This window comes from Protomyctophum parallelum (assembly GCF_964188405.1).
Source record: "Protomyctophum parallelum genome assembly, chromosome: 5".
Lineage (NCBI taxonomy): Eukaryota > Metazoa > Chordata > Actinopteri > Myctophiformes > Myctophidae > Protomyctophum > Protomyctophum parallelum.
The window spans coordinates 10,400,253-10,422,790 of NC_139702.1; the positions used below are offsets into that span (position 1 = coordinate 10,400,253).

At 42.3% G+C, this 22,538-nt stretch overlaps 2 protein-coding genes across 2 annotated transcripts in view; both read right to left on the reverse strand.

The window, feature by feature from the left end:
• fhip1aa (FHF complex subunit HOOK interacting protein 1Aa) overlaps positions 1 to 1,580 on the reverse strand; it is a 62,097-nt gene extending 60,517 nt beyond the window's left edge. The window contains exon 1 of the mRNA XM_083764884.1: positions 1,267 to 1,580. The gene's annotated coding sequence lies outside the window, so the exon portion shown is untranslated. The remainder of the gene's footprint in view (positions 1 to 1,266) is intronic.
• Positions 1 to 22,538, reverse strand: part of LOC310859021 (uncharacterized protein) — a 428,722-nt gene that overhangs the window by 134,520 nt on the left and 271,664 nt on the right. The window lies entirely within an intron of this gene.

Sequence of the window (22,538 nt, forward strand, 5' to 3'; positions counted from 1 at the left end):
TTGACAATATGATGTCTCTTATGTTTTGGCCATGTCATCATAGGCAATATCTGTCAAGAATGGACAAAAGCTATCAGCAAGAAATGCTCTACCACCTGTTGTATGTGAACTAGCCTATATGTAGGCTCTGTAGATCTGCACATATAACAAAACCCTAGAAAAGGAAATCAGTTCTATTTACATGAAACTTATTTCAAAACCATATAGTGCAGGTAAAACTCATTAGCTAATAGCTATATTAAAACAGGTGCAGGACTCAGTTTGAGCCAACAAGCCAACAGGGGAGTATAAGGTAGGCTGCTACAGTAAGTTCATCATAGGCTATAACTACTGTCTCTTTCAACATTTCAGAGGCTGTATGAGCAATGTCAAACTATTATGATCGACAATGATTTACAATCCAAGAACCTTTTATTTTTATTTATTTATTTTGGTAAAAGTACACCCCATGCAGCAACCCTACCTAATTTGTTAAATAATAGATGGCCCAGCATGAAATGTTAATGTGTTTGTTGGAAGTGGGAAACTCAACACTGCACACAGAATATTCCTTCATCTCCATGGGAATTTGAGAAGCTCCCCCGTCCCCCAAATCAATGTAGACCAGTGGTTCTCAGAAAGTGGGTTTCGGGGGACCCTCAAGAGGGGGTTTGTAAATGGCCCTCTAAAAAAAACTCTCATTTGAAATAAAATAATAGTGTGATATTGAGAACCACTGATGCTATATACTATGTGCACTGCTGCAGCACTCATGTGTAGATGCCTGCTGATTCCTGCATGTGTGTGTGTGTGTGTGTGTGTGTGTGTGTGTGTGTGTGTGTGTGTGTGTGTGTGTGTGTGTGTGTGTGTGTGTGTGTGTGTGTGTGTGTGTGTGTGTAACATGTGTTATTTATGGAGCCACAACAAAAACACGTGGAAATTACAGCCCCAACATGTGCTACTGTCACGTGAGTCACCGCAAAGTTACCTGCTAATGACGTATGTTTAGCCCATATAGACAGTCACATATAACATGGTAATGAGTCTGACTGACTAGTACTCGCTACTGTATAACACTTCACTATGTAATGTAACTGTTTACAATATTTATTAGACTTAAAACACAATCAACCTCTCTCTCTCTCTCTCTCAAATCACCGCGTCTCAAACAGCTGTCAGTGAAAAAGACACCACAAAAACGCTTACCCCCAAAACAACAACAAATTACATAGGTTGCCAAAAAGAATACATATGCATTGTTTTAAAAGTGTTATAAAATATCCTTACCGTCGCGGAGCGTATTTGTTAAACTGGTAGAAGAAGCGCACCGTTAAAAGTGTTGGAGCGGCGCGTCCATGCAGGCACGCTCCTCCGTGCTCTCGGTATGGTTTCCAAGAACACACTGTAGTATAGACGTACAATCTATTTCGGACGGACGGAAAATAAATACACGTTTCCCAAAGCTACACGTCCGTTGTCTTGCTTTGTTTGGGCGTCGAACTTGTTCCGTTGAATGAGCTCCACACTACACTGTTGTGAAGTGTGCCGGGTGGACATTGGAAAACATCAAAACAACCAACCTGATCCATTCCACACGCAGTCGCAGCAGGCAGCCTAGGTGAAACTGATAGACTGCTGTAATCCCTCTGGTGGACGCTCCACCCACTGTGCCGAAACTGACCCTGATCTGACCATAGACTGTAGTGGTGGAAAAAGTACTCACTTAATTGTTTAAACTAGTATACAATACTGCAATGTGGAAAAGATCTATACTCCCTTTGCAAGTAAAGTCCGAAATTAATTTCATTCAAAAATGTACTTGAGTAAAAAGTACAAAATGTATTGTGCATGAAAATGTACTTGAAGTACCAAAAGTAAAAGTACTCATTGTGCAGAATTCAGGTTTTGAAACTTATAAAAATCTTTTGAAAATACTCGGCTAATTCAAGACTCTGTGGACTGTAGGCCTACTGCTGTGGAGCATATTGATTATAATGATGAATCAAACTTTTGACAAAAACAATGCAATAGGCCTACACTAAAACATATAGCACGTTTATGCAAATAACGGTACAGTCTCCGAGAATACATACCGTACATTACTCTTTTTTTTTTAAATACGGTTTCATTGTTCAATTATTTCAAATATGTGATATGATTTCCAAACTATAGCTCCTTGACAACGTTTTTTGAATCTTTAGTGACATCTAGTGGGAGAATTGTTAAAATGTTTTTTTTCTTTTTTTCCTTTTCAGGGGTCTTGTATAGCAGCTCTAAACAAATAAAATCGTGAATTTACACTGTTCCCATGCATGTTCTATCACTGTTTACCAAACGGGTTAGGGTTATCATCACATTTAATATTGTCATAATTAATAATTGTATCATTTCAATGGCAGTTCTCAAGGTTTGTGCGTGATTCACACTCACATTTATGATGAATTCCTGTTCTGTACTTTAGCTACATAGAAATGTCTATTTGTATGTCTCTAAATGTCTGTATGTCTTTAAATGTTTTGATGAATTGAACAATGTGGACCCTGTTGTAAACAAGTGTAATGCTTAATTTGTATTGAGTTTGTGCTTAAAATGTACTGTAAATTCTACAAACTGTTAATAAATATTTCAATCAATCAATCAAAAACAGGCAGTTGCGTACTGCCAGGTCTCTGTGGACAAACTTCTTCTGGGCCAAATATTCCATACCCTTGGCAACCTGTAGCCCAAAGTCAATCAAGTCCTTTACTGTTGGGTTCTGTGGAAGAAACACGAAACCATGAAAATGAAATACAGAACCACATCATAAAACACATCTTTTGCGTATTGCCATATTGTAACAACTAATAGTTTCATTTTCACTTATACACAGATTGCAATATTTATTATTTAATTGTATGAATATCCATCACAAATACCTATTAGACTATAGAGGCAGTGATCGAGGCACTATACAATGATCTTGTATTTTGACTGGGAAAACGTAACACCATTATGCAAAGAATAAGAAATATATATATAACAGATGAAACATAGTAGTTGTGTAGCAACAGTCTTTACTGTTATAGGGACATGACATTCATTCACAGGAATGTGAATGAGCTCCATTGGCTCCCGGTTCGATTCCGCATTGATTTTAAGATTTTAACCTATGTTTTTAAAATTCGGAATGGCTTAGCACCCTCATCCCTTGCAGACATTATTTCAAATTACAACCCACCTACAATTTACAATTTACAATTTAGGCATTTAGCAGACGCTCTTAATCCAGAGCGACTTACATTAAGCAAGAACAAAAAGCATGGGAATACATCACAAAAAAAGCATTTATCATAAAACATGCGTAACCTAGGGCTTTGAGGTTTGCCGACCAGCTCAAACTAGATGCGATAGTGACCAACAAAAGATCCATTGGGTGATCGAGCCTTTTGCTTTCATTTCTTCTAAATGCCTGTTTATGTTGTATTGTTTTTGTTTCTGAACCTGTACAGCACTTTGGTTGACCTGGTCATGTAAAATGTGCTATATAAATTGAGTTGAGTTGAGAATGTTCAAGATAAGGTGCGTAATGCTTACTCAGACTACAAGCTCAAATGCGTCTTACTGCGACGCGATTTCAGCTTGTAGATCTGATATGATCTGAATTGTATATACTAGTCCTTACCCGTTCTGAATATATGAGCAGCAAATGATGTTCAGTGTGGGTAATGTGTTAAATGCTGCAGTACAATCATAAGTATACCATTGATACAATTGGTATTGTGGCTGCTTTGGAGAGGTTATCCGTTAACATGAATAATCAGTTGGATAAATATGATTTGAAGTGGAACGTGTTCCTCAGTCATGTTGCAGGTCCTTTGGTGTGATCCATGGTCAGGCAATGCCCTTTTGCTTGTTTATTGTATTAATATACATAGTCCTTACCCGTGTATGGACTATTGCCCCCCATAAATATATTTAATTGGTCTTCATTTTAACTTGTAGCCTATAATATATTTGTGTCTTTTTTGTGTGAATAAAAACAGCACTATAACATGAAAATATTTGTATAAATGCATGGTAGGGAAATGTTTTCATGGCAAGGACTGTAAAATGTACACTTATTAGCCCACAGACCCCCATTTGAAAAGTATGAAAGACCCCAGTTTGACATGCAGCACAGAAAGTATGGGCTGTGGCACAGGTATTCCCAAATGTACAGTGTGGGTCTGTGTCCGTCCCAACATGCATTTCACTGGTGACACTGGTGACACGTGATTTGCAGGGAGATGAGTTGTTCAGTACCCCCTGGTGGCCGCGGGGGGTACTGCGCCCTGGTTGCGGTTGGATTATTATTTCATATAAATGGGTGATGTAAAAACAATATCTGTACAGTAAATACGACAGTTGCGTCGGTAAAAAGTAGCCTAGCTGGATTGTGGGAGCGTGCAGATTTATTTTGGCATGGAGAGATGTGTGCTAATAGTGTGGCTCGGTCGGAGATAGACCACGGACAAATAAACGGGTTTTTATTCACTAATAAATTCATTATTAATCTTATTGGAAAAATGGCTTCGTTAAGACCTCCATATTATTATGGTCAATGCCTGTGTGAAAAGTGGGAGCGATTGGTGCAGGCAATGAGGAGATAAGTGTTTGTTTCTGACAGACAGACAGACAGACATTCGCTCGTTTATAGTATGATGATGATATATTTTATTATTGACACTCTTATTGTGAAGTACAAACCCCAGACCGGAAGTGCCTATCAACTACTGTGTATATAACCCGGTGTAAATAAATCAACTCAGTGACGTGTGTCGTACTGATCCAGCAACACTACAGCTGATGCCTCCTGGTGTGTTATTTATTTACTCTTCAGTGTTATTCCTCCGTCAAGTATTTCTTCACTTCTATATTTCTGTTACAACACGCTATTACAGCTGTGAAACTCAACAGACAGTAATATGCCTGTGGCCCTCTGGAGTGAGTGTGTAAATATAGTGGCCCTCTGGAGTGAGTGTGTAAATATAGTGGCCCTCTGGAGTGAGTGTGTAAATATATAGTGGCCCTCTGGAGTGAGTGTGTAAATATATAGTGGCCCTCTCCATGGTAAATGTTGCCCAGCCCTGTACTAGAGACCTCACTCTATAGGCTTCAGCTCCGAGAAGAGGTTCCGTCCGTGTCAGGATATCCCTGCATCGGTAGAACGGGGGTTGAGCCGTCCAAAAACACTGGCCAAAACCCTTTTTCGCAGTATCGTTTCCAAAAAGTATAGATATTTCTGGCTAGCTAGTACAGATGATAAACTTAGGACACGCACGTACATTGTTTAGAAAGCTGCTTAAACTAGAAACAAAATTTCAAGAAATTTTACTGGGTGCCTGCAGCTCGCCAAGTCTGTGCAGCATTTGAGCCACGGACCACCATTTGATGACATTGAGCCTCTCAGACCCTATAAGTGTCCATTTGGTTACATGTGAGCCACCAACATTCTAATGCGAACATGATAATGCTAACAAGCTAACATGCTAATGCTAACATGCTAAGATGTCTTAGCTGTAAGGGGTGGGGCTTAAGCAATTAAGCAATTACAGCATGCTCCTATTGGTGGTCTAAGTCCTGCAAACAAAAGATATAGCTGTTTAAAGGCCAGCCAATAGGAAGACAGAGGGCGGGGCTTAAGCAATTACAGCGTGCTCCTATTGGTGGTCTAAAGGCCTATTCATAGTCTGGATTTTCGGTGGTGAGGTGACCACCGCTCCGGTGGTGAGCTGACCACCGGAGCTGAAATAACGTTGAGCGGTGGTGAGTAAAAACAGAGAGAAGGGCTGAAGTGGTGGTGGTGGTTTGCTCTTCACCGCGGCTCGTGACGTCATGTTGTAGTTCGGTGGTCACCCCACCACCGTAAATCCAGACTATGTATGAGCCTTAAGTCCATGGAGCAGGTTTCAAGACTGTAGCATGCTACAAACAGGCCCGGTTCCGGCGAGCCGCCCCGCGTCTGAAACGGTTCGTCCATGTCGCCGTTTGATGCGTATGCTGGTGTCAGATTACATACATACATGAATGTATACATGTACAAGGGGCATTACCTTTAATCCTCCCAAAACTAAAACATATCGTCATTATGTCACCATCAAAAACCAATTACACCCTGGCATTGGGTCCTATAATCCACATCTTTATTACGTAACGTCATCATTGAGAGCTAGTTATACCAGTTATACCCTGACGTCATATGCTGGTACGATGCATACGCATCATCAAACAGGGTGCAAAGTAACCACAGTATACCGCTAATCAATTTACAAATTACATACAGTATACATATACATAGAGGCATTTCCTTTCCACCTTTCACCTTTCCTTTAATCCACCCAACACTGATCGACATATACGTCACCATCGAAAACAGATTAAATGCGATGAAATCTACAACAACGTCTCCACACAGAGTCGTGTGTACTCCATCTACCCCACCACTACACCTGTCAAGGTCTACTGTGACATGGACACAGATGGAGGGAAGTGGACAGTCATCCAGAGACGGCACTGTTAACTTCTACAGACCCTGGGCTCAGTACCAAGCTGGGTTTGGAGACGCATCAGGCGAGTACTGGCTGGGACTGGAGAACATGCATCTCCTCACCAATTTCAGAACGTATGAGCTGAGGGTGGACATGGGGGACTTTGAGGGGAAACACAGCGTTTGCCCCCTCTAAAATGAGAAGCTGCATATCAAAGGGCTAAATGACCTCTCTGTACATTCTGACCACATTATGAACATAGATGATCTACCTGTACAAGCTCACAATGAATCACAATGCAACACGATGATCTGTCAATCCCGCTCTGTCAGTGTTACAGGAATTCAGGCTCTCTGTGTTCACATTCCAAAGACAGAAGCTAGTTTCCAGTAAGGAAGTTTATTAAATATAATAACCATTGCAACAGGGCTGCCAAGTATTAACACCTTTGCACGCCACATGACAATGCCAACCACTTGCAATTCCACATGCTCATTTTCTCCTCTCACTTCTTCATAACTGACATACCTTGCTACTGCCTGCTACTACCTGCCATACTTGCATCGAGGGCAGGCATGCTTTCAAATGCCTCCGCAAACTATATCCTATATGCTATATGGAGCCTATAAATAATAGAGGTGATTCATTGCATCAAATGATACGCATCTCTCTCTCTCTCTCTCTCTCTCTGTGTGTGTGTGCATGCGTGCATGCGTGTGCGTGTTTGTAAAGGACCCTCTCTAAAACGAGAAGCTGCATCTCAAAGGGCTAAATGACCTCTCTGTACATGCTTGATCTGGGGGAGAGTTTAACCAGGAAGCAGAGCAGACGTGGACCATCAGAGTGGACCGAAGACGGAGATATTAAACTATTTGGGCTTTTTAAAAGAGATGTCGTCCGACAGCTTTCCAGCTGCTGCGTCAGAGAGGCAACAGATCGACCAGGGAGCCATGCTGAAGCAGCCTGTGATAAAGTTACACAGAATAGGTGTGTACATGTTTTTATGTCTCTGTAAAATTTGTGTGTGTGTGTGTGTGTGTGTGTGTGTGTGTGTGTGTGTGTGTGTGTGTGTGTGTGTGTGTGTGTGTGTGTGTGTGTGTGTGCGTTTGCGTGCACGTTGATAGGGATAGGGAACGTCACTTTAATTCTATGCAACTTAAAAACACTGTAATTTCCCTTTTACTCAATCCACTCATGCAAGAGTGGACATTGTGTGAGTGTTAGAGATGTCTCCTTAGTCCTTATCTGGTCAATTTATTGAAGCTGTCATATATAGTGTTTGTGTAAAGCCTTCTAAGTGCCTAGCAGCCTAGCTGTATCAGATTCCTTCTACTGCTCCTCCTGAACCTCAAGGTCACTGCAGGCACCAGTGGTTCCTTGTTTATGCCCTGTTTATCTCTATGTGAGCAACCCCTCCCATTCTATGATCCTCTCTCCTGTGATGGCATCGCCTGATGGCTGTCGGACTAAAGGTTGTCACACTGAGGGAGATCCCCCACTTTCACAGCTTTTGGACAATTGAAACACTGTGATCACATAATGACTCTCACTCGACAATAAAGTATGCCTACCCTAGTCATAGTTTTAATATTTTCTTATTCTTCTCAATTTCTTTATTTCTCTTTTTACTGTGTTTGAAATGTACTATGGATTTGTATGCTGTCCTCTCGTGTATTATTATGTAAGTACTGTTTAGTGTTAAATGTCTCGGGACTACGGATGGAAATTAGCATCGCTACATTTGTATGTAATGTGCATTAAAACTGTTTAGTAGCCAAAAACGTCAAGACGTTTAATTGCCTATTAAGTAATGGATGCCACGGGCGTAAAGACATCTTTAAAAAAAAATATTCTTAATAAAAAAATATTTTTTATTTTCATATATATTTTGAAAATTCCTCTAATCTGGTGTACAGGTGATGACATGCACATTACATGCATAGTATAATTACAAATTCTTTCTTTCTTTATAATGGGAGAATTGGCACTCAGAGCCTAAACTAGTGACCACCAGGTGGCGCTGAAGGAGTTATGCTCTGACCCGTCCAAATAGTAAAGCATTAGTAATTTAGTAAGTAAAGTAATTTAGAACATTATCAGTTGGTAATACAACACAGCTTGTTATTTCAAAACATTTTATGTTTCTTTCTCTGTCCTCATTCTCCATCCCAGATGTCTTTCATGCCCAACTCAAACGACAACAGAGAATTCATACAGGACAGAAGCCCTACACCTGTGACCAGTGTGGGATAAGCTTCAACCGGAGCAGTACTCTCAAAGATCACCAGAGAATCCATACAGGACAGAAGCCCTACACCTGTGACCAGTGTGGGATAAGCTTCAGCCGGAGCAGTACTCTCAAATATCACCAGAGAATTCATACAGGACAGAAGCCCTACACCTGTGAGTGTGGGAAAAGCTTCAGCCGGAGCGGTAATCTCAAAGATCACCAGAGAATTCATACAGGACATAAGCCCTACACCTGTGAGTGTGGGAAAGCTTCAGCCGGAGCAGTAGTCTCAAAGAGCACCAGAGAATTCATACAGGACATAAGCCCTACACCTGTGAGTGTGGGATAAGCTTCAGCCAGAGCAATCATCTCAAACAACACCAGAGAATCCATACAGGACATAAGCCCTACACCTGTGAGTGTGGGATAAGCTTCCGCAACAGCAGTCATCTCAAACAACACCAGATAATTCATACAGGACAGAAGCCCTACACCTGTGAGTGTGGGAAAAGCTTCAGCCAGATCAATAACCTTAAAAATCACCAGAAATTTCATACAGGACAGAAACCCTACTACTGTGACCAGTGTGGGATAAGCTTCAACTGGAGCAGTACTCTCAAAGAGCACCAGAGAATCCATACAGGACAGAAGCCCTGCACCTGTGACCAGTGTGGGATAAGCTTCAGAACGAGCAATAACCTTAAAAATCACCAGAAAATTCATACAGGACAGAAACCCTACTACTGTGACCAGTGTGGGATAAGTTTCAGCCGGAGCAGTACTCTCAAACAACACCAGATAATTCACACAGGACATAAGCCCTACACCTGTGAGTGTGGGAAAAGCTTCAGCCGGAGCGGTAGTCTCAAACAACACCAGAGAATCCATACAGGACATAAGCCCTACACCTGTGAGTGTGGGAAAAGCTTCAGCCAGAGCAGTCATCTCAAAGTTCACCAGATAATTCATACAGGACATAAGCCCTACACCTGTGAGTGTGGGATAAACTTCAGCCAGAGCAGTAATCTCAAACAACACCAGAGAATCCATACAGGACATAAGCCCTACCTACACCTGTGAGTGTGGGATAAGCTTCAGCCAGAGCAGTAATCTCAAACAACACCAGAGAATCCATACAGGACATAAGCCCTACCTACACCTGTGAGTGTGGGATAAGCTTCAGCCAGAGCAGTAATCTCAAACAACACCAGAGAATCCATGCAGGAGAGTATAACCCGTGTGACCAGTGTGGGAAATGGTTCAGCACACAGTGGCTGAAGTTAGGGTTGTACTGCCACCCGAATCAGCTGCAGGGGTCAATGCATGGGTCGTACCACAGACAGACAGACAGACAGACAGACACGGCCATTGGAGCGGTTAGACAGCGCTCAAAAACTGGCAGACTCTGTGAACCTGTTGATCTGCAAAGTGTTAAAGAACACATTTGTTTGTTTATATTAGTTACTGCGAGAGTGAGGTCTAGCCACTAACTCGGGACTCTTGGATCGCAGCCCTCCACACTTTCCTATCTAACATCAGGTTCTTGAGCTCTACAGTGTTGTTAGCTAAGGTGTCGCGCCGCAATGCGTCTACGTAGGTGGTGCGCTTCTTTCCCCTACCTGGCTTTCCCCTGGGTTGGCTCCCATTGAGTCAGTTTACTTGCCTCTAGTTCTGGATGCCTGGCACAGTGCCCAACCAGCCTCATCCTTCTCTACTGTGACCCGGGGTAGGTCACCCATAGAGGTCCACAGTTCTGATGCAGCCAGTCCATGTGACACCTTGTGCCAGTGGCATGCACAGATAGACACTAGGGGGTGCTAGAGCACCCCCTGCCCTTTTGGCAATTTTGCTCTTAAAAAAAAAGGGGAAAAAAAGTATTTATTTTTTCTTAATTTGTGGTGTGTGGACCATGGTAACATTGATCAAATCTTGATAAAAAAACGCTTCTACTATATTATTTAGGCCCCCCACAATCTAAAGCTATGTTTCTATGTCAAGTGGTTCTTTGATTAAAGAAAAATAGCAGACCTACAAGCTCGTAGCATGAGCTTGTAGATCTGCTATTTTTCAATAGCTAAAGCACCAAAATGGGTTCCCGCCCCAAAATGCGCTGCACAAGGTGCCCTTTTTTTCACTTGAGCATCTGCCCCTCTAAATGTCTGTGCACGTCACTGCCTTGTGCCATTGATGATCTCCACTGCTCTCAGCTGGTTCCTCAAACACCTGTTTTTTGTATTTCTCCCCTGGTGTAATTGATGTTGTTTTGTACTTGTGTTCTCCCCTGGTGTAATTGATGTTTGTAATTGGCAATGGCACTATTGGCAAAGTAAAGATGACAATAATCTAATATGATGTGTGTAGTTATTTATAGATCTAGCCTCATAATTTTTTTCTCAAAGTGCAAATTTACTTTATTTTATTTCTAATACCATAATCCATCATGTACATCATACGTCAAATTTAGGGTGGGGGTGAGGAACTGTGATATGCATTTGTTTTTATTTAATTGTATGTACTGTGGGTTATTTTTATTCTTTTGTATTCATGGACATATCCTGTTGTTTCTTTGACGATTTTGTTTTAGTGTTTGTGCTGCCATTTGGGTGTATGAAAAACTATATGTGAATAATTGTTTTAAGAATACTATGTCGTAATGAAAAATCAATAAACATAATGTTTAAAAAAAAGAAACAATTACTACAACTATTACCACCGACACCACCATATATCATTCTCACTACTGTCCTATACCTCATAATTTAATATACTAATTATCCTGTGATCCTGTATTTAGACAAGATAATACGCTTCATAATAATACAAGCCATTCCATATTTTCACCCCACAGACAGAAATACACATAATCTTCTGGGTGGTGCTGATTCTGACACTGGGTTGTTGGAAGTTTAGGCCCCATCTTAACTAAGCGTGCATGATTATGAAATTATGACCGATATCTGATCTCCGATTATTTGCAGGGTCATATCTGCCGATACTGATTCTGACCGATTCCAATATTATACAGAGGACCACAATGGAAACAAGCCTATAGGGGCTTGGCCCAAAGCCTGTTAATACAATATTCAATCAATAAATAGCCTATATTCTTTTCTGAATGAGATGAGTACACAAATGAAATGTAGATGTAGTTTATTTTTACATCATATTTGATTTGGCTTTTGTTCTAGACTAGAGGTACTAGACCATTTTGATTTATATTGAAATCATTGATGAATTTTTACCTTTTTCTTTTTTCTTTCTTTGCTGCTGAAAACCGATTAAATAAATCGGGATACCGATATGGCATTTTTATGGCCGATATGGGCGATTCCGATTATGCTACCGATTATGTCGTGTTTAGAAAGTAAAATACTGCACTCAAAATGTACTATAGCCTACTTAGTATGCAGAATGTCCCATTTCAGATTTTCAAATGTACAAAAATCTTTTGAAAATAGCAGATCTACAAGCTCGCAATGCGTCGCATCGCGACGCAATGTGAGGTTGTAGATCTGCTATTCTCAAATGGCCGACATGTATATAGGGCCGGAGTGGTTGATGTATGTTTTATAATAATAATCCAAATCTACAAAGTAACTAAGACTTTGAAATGATCATAGTGGAATGCCTCTGAGATGGAGTAGAAGTAAAAGTAAAAGTACAGGAAATATTATATATATAAGTAAAGTAGGCCTACAAATAACTCAAAATTGTACTTAAAGGACCACTTCACCACTTTTCAACCTATCTTCATATAATAGGTCCTCACTAATAATCATGATGGAATGGCGCAACTTCTGAGTCTCATAGGAGGGCTTTGGGCAGTTCAGAAACCCGTCCACCAGTGACATCATCGATGGGAAATACAAGCTAATAGAAACTGCAGGCTTTTCTAGTCCTGAAAAGTTGCAATGCGAAAATGGAAGCCATATCGTTCTCACGATAATAAAAACCTAAACATTTTTGTAAATAAAAAAATCTGCCTAATAATGATGTCACTGGTGGACGGGTTTCTAAACTGCCCACAACCGTCCTATGAGACACAGACTGAGTAGGTTAAAAACGTGCCATTTTATCATGATTATTAGTGAGGTCCTATTATATGAAGATAAGTTGAAAAGTGGTGAAGTGGTCCTTTAAGTACAGTAAATGTTACTTTCACACCACTGGACACACTAGGGTCCAGAGGGAAGAAGAAGAGGGGCCTACTGGACACACTAGGGTCCAGATGGAAGAAGAGGGGCCTACTGGACACACTAGGGTCCTGAGGGAAGAAGAGGGGCCTACTGGACACACTAGGGTCCAGAGGGAAGAAGAGGGGCCTACTGGACACACTAGGGTCCAGAGGGATGAAGAGGAGCCTACTGGACACACTAGGGTCCAGAGGGAAGAAGAGGGGCCTACTGGACACACTAGGGTCCAGATGGAAGAAGAAGAGGGGCCTACTGGACACACTAGGGTCCAGAGGGAAGAAGAGGGGCCTACTGGACACACTAGTGTCCAGAGGGAAGAAGAGGGGCCTACTGGACACACTAGGGTCCAGAGGGAAGAAGAGGGGCCTACTGGACACACTAGGGTCCAGAGGGAAGAAGAGGGGCCTACTGGACACACTAGGGTCCAGAGGGAAGAAGAGGGGCCTACTGGACACACTAGGGTCCAGAGGGAAGAAGAGGGGCCTACTGGACACACTAGGGCAACTGGCGGCCACCACCTTCACTTAATGTGGCCCCATCAGGTCACATGGTCAGAATACTGATATATTATTGATTTCAGCTGCTATACAGTTCCAAACATGCAAACATGACCTGTTTTAATTACTTATTTTTTTAAATTATGTTCAATGTATTTGTGTTCAGTTCATAAAATTTGTCAACGTAACTATAATTAAAGGCATTTGAAAGGCATTTGAAATTAAATAAATGGTGGTTGGGTTTCTAAACTGCCCACAACCCTCCTATGAGACACAGACTGAGTAGGTTAAAAACGTGCCATTTTATCATGATTATTAGTGAGGTCCTATTATATGAAGATAAGTTGAAAAGTGGTGAAGTGGTCCTTTAAGTACAGTAAATGTTACTTTCACACTGCTGGACACACTAGGGTCCAATAGGAAGAAGAAGAGGGGCCTACTGGACACACTAGGGTCCAGAGGGATGAAGAGGGGCCTACTGGACACACTAGTGTCCAGAGGGAAGAAGAGGGGCCTACTGGACACACTAGGGTCCTGAGGGAAGAAGAGGGGCCTACTGGACACACTAGGGTCCAGAGGGAAGAAGAGGGGCCTACTGGACACACTAGGGTCCAGAGGGAAGAAGAGGGGCCTACTGGACACACTAGGGTCCAGAGGGAAGAAGAGGGGCCTACTGGACACACTAGGGTCCAGAGGGAAGAAGAGGGGCCTACTGGACACACTAGGGTCCAGAGGGAAGAAGAGGGGCCTACTGGACACACTAGGGCAACTGGCGGCCACCACCTTCACTTAATGTGGCCCCATCAGGTCACATGGTCAGAATACTGATATATTATTGATTTCAGCTGCTATACAGTTCCAAACATGCAAACATGACCTGTTTTAATTACTTATTTTTTTAAATTATGTTCAATGTATTTGTGTTCAGTTCATAAAATTTGTCAACGTAACTATAATTAAAGGCATTTGAAAGGCATTTGAAATTAAATAAATGGTGGTTGGGTTTCTAAACTGCCCACAACCCTCCTATGAGACACAGACTGAGTAGGTTAAAAACGTGCCATTTTATCATGATTATTAGTGAGGTCCTATTATATGAAGATAAGTTGAAAAGTGGTGAAGTGGTCCTTTAAGTACAGTAAATGTTACTTTCACACTGCTGGACACACTAGGGTCCAATAGGAAGAAGAAGAGGGGCCTACTGGACACACTAGGGTCCAGAGGGATGAAGGCCCCTCTTCATCCCTGAACTTGGCTCAGTTATCAGAAAACACAATATACACTTCCACAGCTATGCCGATGATACCCAATTATACATCTCCATATCCCCAGGTGACCTTACCCAAATTGACACCCTCATAAACTGTATCACTGACATAAAAACATGGATGTCAGAAATTTTTCTGCAATTAAATGAAGGTAAAACCGAAATCCTCCTTGTCGGTGCAAAGGCCGAAAGGGATAAATTATCTGCATACCTTAAAATAAAAGCACTTCACACCAAGGACCAGGTGAAAAACCTTGGTAATATTTTTGACAGTGACCTGAACATGGAGGCTCATATCAGAAACACCACAAAAATATCATTTTACCATCTGAGAAACATTGCCAAAGTCCGACCATTCCTGTCCCAAAATGACACCGAAAAGCTCATCCATTGTTTCATCACCAGCAGGCTTGACTACTGCAATGCTCTCCTGTCTGGCTTACCCAAAAAATCCATAAATCGGCTACAACTGGTCCAAAATGCAGCTGCCCGCGTGCTGACAAAGACCAAACGCAGAGCGCACATTACACCAATTTTAAAGTCCCTTCATTGGTTGCCTATATATTTTAGAATAGATTTTAAAATTCTTTTACTTGTTTTTAAAACACTAAATGGAAATGCACCTATCTATTTTTCAGAAATGCTTCCAAAATATGTGCCAGGCAGACCACTTAGATCATCCAGTGCTGGTCTCCTAGAGATACCAGAGACCCCAAAAACAAAAAAATATGGCGAAGCCGCCTTTAGCTACTACGCCCCTGTGCTGTGGAACAGCCTGCCAAGGGATCTACGGTTCTCTGAATCTGTGGACATTTTTAAACGAAATCTTAAAACACACCTTTTTAGCATTGCTTTTACCTCCTAGATCATTACATGTCCTTTTCCTGTTTTTAGTCTCTCCTTTTTGTTTGTTATTACTATGTAGTTGATGCTTCCTTGCTTTGTTTTTTTGTTGCTCTTTTTGTTATATTTATGCGTGTATGTATATGTATATGTATATGTATATGTATATATATATATATATATATATATATTATTACTATTATTATTATTTTTTTTCCTTGCTCTTACTGTAAAGCACTTTGAACTGCACTCGCTGCCTGAAAAATGTGCTATATAAATAAAGATTGATTGATTGATTGAGAGAGGGGCCTACTGGACACACTAGTGTCCAGAGGGAAGAAGAGGGGCCTACTGGACACACTAGGGTCCAGAGGGAAGAAGAGGGGCCTACTGGACACACTAGGGTCCAGAGGGAAGAAGAGGGGCCTACTGGACACACTAGGGTCCAGAGGGATGAAGAGGGGCCTACTGGACACACTAGGGTCCAGAGGGATGAAGAGGGGCCTACTGGACACACTAGGGTCCAGAGGGAAGAAGAGGGGCCTACTGGACACACTAGGGTCCAGATGGAAGAAGAGGGGCCTACTGGACACACTAGGGGCCAGAGGGAAGAAGAGGGGCCTACTGGACACACTAGGGTCCAGAGGGAAGAAGAAGAGGGGCCTACTGGACACACTAGGGTCCAGATGGAAGAAGAAGAGGGGCCTACTGGACACACTAGGGGCCAGAGGGAAGAAGAGGGGCCTACTGGACACACTAGGGTCCAGAGGGAAGAAGAAGAGGGGCCTACTGGACACACTAGGGTCCAGAGGGATGAAGAAGAGGGGCCTACTGGACACACTAGGGTCCAGAGGGAAGAAGAATAGGGGCCTACTGGACACACTAGGGTCCTGAGGGAAGAAGAGGGGCCTACTGGACACACTAGGGTCCTGAGGGAAGAAGAGGGGCCTACTGGACACACTAGGGTCCAGAGGGAAGAAGAAGAGGGGCCTACTGGACACACTAGGGTCCAGAGGGAAGAAGAATAGGGGCCTACTGGACACACTAGGGTCCTGAGGGAAGAAGAGGGGCCTACTGGACACACTAGGGTCCTGAGGGAAGAAGAGGGGCCTACTGGACACACTAGGGTCCAGAGGGAAGAAGAAGAGGGGCCTACTGGACACACTAGGGTCCAGAGGGAAGAAGAGGGGCCTACTGGACACACTAGGGTCCAGAGGGAAGAAGAGGGGCCTTGGCATGAAGCAGCTGCTCAGAGAAAGCCTGTCTGCGCTGAGCCAGATGGAACATGCGTATGACCCCTGACCCCTGCCATGCGCCTCCGGTGACCTCGTTTCCTCTGCCGTACTGCCTCCACCGTGGTGGCCTCAGTATCACCTATAAGTGGGAAGGGAAGAGGAGACAGGATAGAATGATAGATGCTAGAGAGCATACATGGAAGGGAAGAGGAGACAGGATAGAATGATAGATGCTAGAGAGCATACATGGAAGGGAAGAGGAGACAGGATAGAATGATATGCTAGAGAGCATAACATGGGCAACTGGCGGCCACCACCTTCACTTAATGTGGCCCCATCAGGTTACATGGTCAGAATACTGATATATTATTGATTATTGCTACAGTTCCAAACATGAAAACATGACCTGCTTTTGCTGATTGCATTGGGAAAACATGGTACTGGCTGACTTCATTCATTTCGCTCCTATATGCCACCAAAAAGTGGAATGCCCAACCAACAGTCATTAAGACATGCAAATCCCTTGACTCCTTCAAAACCGCTCTCAAAGGGCACCTATACGGACGGCTGCAATTAGAATGTCCAGGACATGAAAAGGTTTGGGAACCACTGCTTTCCACCACTATGTTATTTCCGCCCATTATTATGTGTCTCTGTGAGCACTACAGCAGCAGTGGGTGGAGAGAGTGAGTGGGTTGGTCCTGCATGTAAGCACCGTTCTGTCCCGTGTTGATTTGGGGGAGAGTTTAAGCAGGAAGCAGAGCAGACGTGGACCATCAGAGTGGACCGAAGACGGAGATATTAAACTATTTGGGCTTTTTAAAAGAGAGATGTCGTCCGACAGCTTTCCAGCTGCTGCGTCAGAGAGGCAACAGATCGACCAGGGAGCCATGCTGAAGCAGCTTGTGATAAAGTTACACAGAATAGGTGTGTACATGTTTTTATAATAATAATAATAATAATAGAACTTTATTTGTATAGCACCTTTCATGACATGAAATGACGTGTGTGTGTGTGTGTGTGTGTGTGTGTGTGTGTGTGTGTGTGTGTGTGTGTGTGTGTGTGTGTGTGTGTGTGTGTGTGTGTATAGGGGGAACGTCACTTTAATTCTATGCAACTTAAAAACACTGTAATTTCTCTTTTACTCAATCCACTCATATGCAAGAGTGGACATTGTGTGAGTGTTAGAGATGTCTCCTTAGTCCTTATCTGGACAATGTATTGAAGCTGTCATATATAGTGTTTGTGTAAAGCCTTCTAAGTGCCTAGCAGCCTAGCTGTATCAGATTCCTTCTACTGCTCATCCTGAACCTCAAGGTCACTGCAGGCACCAGTGGTTCCTTGTTTATGCCCTGTTTATCTCTATGTGAGCAACCCCTCCCATTCTATGATCCTCTCCCCTGGGAACAATACCTTGTGCGCTCCTCTGTTCTGTGTGTTACTCACAACATTGGATGGAACACTTTCATCATTTGTATCCATGCCCATGGGCATTAAAGCCAAAAAGACAACTTTGCTCCAATTCTTTTATTTTTCTTATCGTTTATAGTATTTACATCAAAGATTGCCTCCACAGCGTGTGTGTGCGTGTGGTGTGTGTGTGCGTGTGTATGTGGGGGGGGGGGGGGGGGGGGGGGGGCTGTCACATTCTAATGCAGGTATTTTAGAAGCTGTGTTAATGTCCGGGGTTTATTTTTTTGCCTTAGGATGTTAATGATAGGGTTTCATATAAACCCCTATATAAAAAAACTCAATGCTGGCCTGGGCCATGGCTCAGCGGTCCAGGCACCGTGGCTGGTAATCCAGTCTGGCAGTGTGCTGCGGGTTCGACTCCCGATCCCGGCGGCCTTTACTGCATGTCTTCCCCCCCATTTCCTGTCAGCCTACTGTCTGTCCCTCCATAAAAAAATAAATAAAATAAAGGCGAAAGCCAAAAAAAACAAAACATAAAAAAGCTCAATGCTGACAGCCGGTCAGAAAGTGGATTAATGAATGTATGTACTGTATATAGACAATATTTTAGGCCAATAAAAAAGACTATATACCGAATGTTGCACAAAAGAGGCCTGATGGCTGCAGGACTAAAGGTTGTCACACTGAGGGAGATCCCCCACTTTCACAGCTTTTATTACAATTGAAACAGTGGTTAAACAACCAGTCTTGTGATCACATATATGACTCTTACTCGACAATAGAGTAGGCCTAGCCTAGTAATAATTTTCTTATTCTTCTAAATTTCGTATTTTATCTTTTTACTGTGTTTGAAATGTACTATGTATTTGTATTCTGTCCTCTCGTGTATTATTATGTAAGTACTGTTTAGTGTTAAATGTCTGGGGACTACAGATGGAAATTAGCATCGCTACATTTGTATGTAATGTGCATTAATAATTCATCTCTGACCCGTCCAAATAAACAAATAAAGTTAAGTATAATTTAGAACATTATCAGTTGGTAATACAACACAGCTTGCATGTTATTTCAAAACATTGTTTTTTTTCTCTGTCCTCATTCTCCATCCCAGATGTCTTTCATGCCCAACTCAAACATGTCTACAGCAGAAATAGACATGTCGAACATCACCAGAGAACTTATACAGGACAGAAGCCCTACACCTGTGACCAGTGTGGGAAAAGTTTCAGCTGGAGCACTCATCTCAAACGACACAAGATAATTCATACAGGACAGAAGCCCTACACCTGTGACCAGTGTGGGATAAGCTTCAGCCGGGGCAGTCATCTCAAACAACACCAGAGAATTCATACAGGACAGAAACCCTACTACTGTGACCAGTGTGGGATAAGCTTCAGGCACAACAGTACTCTCAAGAAACACCAGAGAATCCATACCGGACAGAAGCCCTACACCTGTGACCAGTGTGGGAAAAGCTTCAGGCACAGCAGTACTCTCAAACGACACCAGATAATTCATACAGGACATAAGCCCTACACCTGTGAGTGTGGGAAAAGCTTCAGTCACAGCAGTCATCTCAAACAACACCAGATAATACATACAGGACAGAAGCCCTACAACTGTGAACAGTATGGGATAAGCTTCAGCCAGAGCAGTTCTCTCAAACGACACCAGCTAATTCATACAGGACAGAAGCCCTACACCTGTGAGTGTGGGAAAAGCTTCAGTCACAGCAGTACTCTCAAAAATCTACCAGAGAATTCATACAGGACATAAGCCCTACACCTGTGAGTGTGGGAAAAGCTTCAGCCGGAGCGGTAGTCTCAAAGAGCACCAGAGAATCCATACAGGACATAAGCCCTACACCTGTGAACAGTGTGGGATAAGCTTCTACCAGAGCAGTTCTCTCAAACAACACCAGCTAATTCATACAGGACAGAAGCCCTACACCTGTGAGTGTGGGAAAAGCTTCAGCAACAGCAGTCATCTCAAACGACACCAGATAATTCATACAGGAAATAAGCCCTACACCTGTGAGTGTGGGGAAAGCTTCAGCCAGAGCAGTACTCTCAAACGACACCAGAGAATCCATACAGGACAAAAGCCCTACACCTGTGAGTGTGGGAAAAGCTTCAGCCAGAGCAGTAATCTCAAACTACACCAGAGAATCCATACAGGAGAGAAACCCTACTACTGTCACCAGTGTGGCAAATGGTTCAGGCGGAGCAGTCATCTCAAACAACACCAGAGAATCCATGCAGGAGAGTAATTTGTGTGACCAGTGTGGGAAAGGGTTCAGCAAAAGCAGTGAGTTAAAAAAAACAACATGGCTGCAGTTATGGTTGTACTGCCACCCCAATCAGCTGCACGGTCAATGGGTGGTACGACAGACAGACAGACAGACAGACAGACAGACAGACATGGCCAGTCATTGGAGTGCTTAGACACCGCTCAAATACTGGCAAACTGTGTGAACCTGTTGATCCGCAAAATGTTAAACAACCCATTTGTTTGTTTCTATTAGTTACTGCGAGAGTGAGGTCTAGCCAGCACTAACTCGGGACTCATGGATCTTTCCCCTCTCTCCTGCTCTCCTGTCTCCCAATTGCCCATCAATGTATTGCTTATTTAATTATGTAGTATGCACAGCCTCTGTTCAATCAATCAATGATATCCTTATTATCCTGATATCCCGGACCTCGCTGCGTCTCATGCAATGTTGATGTAGGACAGTACACTCACTGCATTTATCTATGTCATCATTTAATGTTCTCTCATGTAACCTAGACTATTGTACACAATTATAAAGGAGAGGGAAAATATGAATTGTCACCCTCAAAAAACAACATTAAATAACAATAGAAATATTGTTCCCGAAGAAGCTGCAAGCCAAAAGATTGTACTATAAATAGTACAGATGCAGTCAACGTCCCACAAAAAAATATTAATCAACATTTATTTAGGTCAATGAATTTAATTTCAGTTTCTACAAGGATCATCAGGCTCTTGATGATCTCCACTGCTCTCAGCTGGTTCCTCAAACACCTGTTCTTTGTACTTCTCCCCTGGGGTAATTGATGTTGGCAATTGGCAATAGATGATAATAATCTAATATGATGTGTGTAGTTATAGAGCTAGCCTCTTCATTTTGATCTCAAAGTGCACCAGATTGAAGCATTTTCTTGGTAAATTTGCTTTATTTTATTTCTAACACCATAACCATAGGTCAAATTTAATTTACGACATTGAAGAGGCTTTGGATGTATAGTGGTTAACTTGAGTTGTCAGCTGTTGGGTGGGGGTAAGGAACTATGATTTATATTTAATTGTATGTAATGTGTGTTTTTTACTTTTTTTCTTCAGTTTTTTCTTAGTTTTGTATTCAAAATCAATAAACATGTTTTAAAAAAAGCAACAATTACTTCAACTATTACCACCGATATGATCATATATCATTGTTATCATTCTCACTACTGTCCTATACCCTCATAATTTAACGTACTAATTATCCTGTGATATACTGTATTTAGACAAGAGAATACGCTTGAGCAGTAATTTGAATTGATTGAGATATTTCTGCTGTGTTTGACATCGTCTGACAAGCCATTCCATATTTTCACCCCACAGACAGAAATACATATAATCTTCTGGGTGGTGCTGAGTCTGACACTGGGTTGTTGGAAGTTTAGGCCCAATCTTAACTAAGGGTGCACGATTATGAAATTATGACCGATTGTACAGAGGACCACAATGGAAACAAGCCTATAGGGGCTTGGCCCAAAGCCGGTTAATAAAGTATTCAATCAATCAATAAATAAATATAGCCTATACTCTTTTCCAAGTGTCTGTTTTCACAACTGAATGACTACTGAATGAGATGAGTACACAGATTAAATGTAGAAAAATCATATTTGATTTGGCTTTTGTTCTAAACTAGAGGTACTAGACCATTTTGATTTATATTGAACTCATTGATGAATTTTAACGTTCTTTCTTTGCTGCTGAAAACCGATTAAATAAATCGGGATACCGATATGGCATTTTTATGGCCGATATGGGCGATTCCGATTATATCGTGCATCCGTAATCTTTTTTTTTTTTTTAAAGATATTTTTTTGCGGCTTACGCCTTTTATTGTTTGTTTTTTAGAGGGACAGACAGTAGGCTGACAGGAAACGGGAGAGAGATGGGGGAAGACATGCAGTAAAGGCCGTGTCGGGCTCGGGAGTCGAACCCGCGGCACACTGCGACTGGATTAACAGTCGGGTGCCCAGACGGTTATGCCACCGCCTGGGCCTGCATCCCTAATCTTAACTCATATGCACCTTGCATTATTGGATGGCAGAATAGCCATGGGTGCAAACCAGACACACTA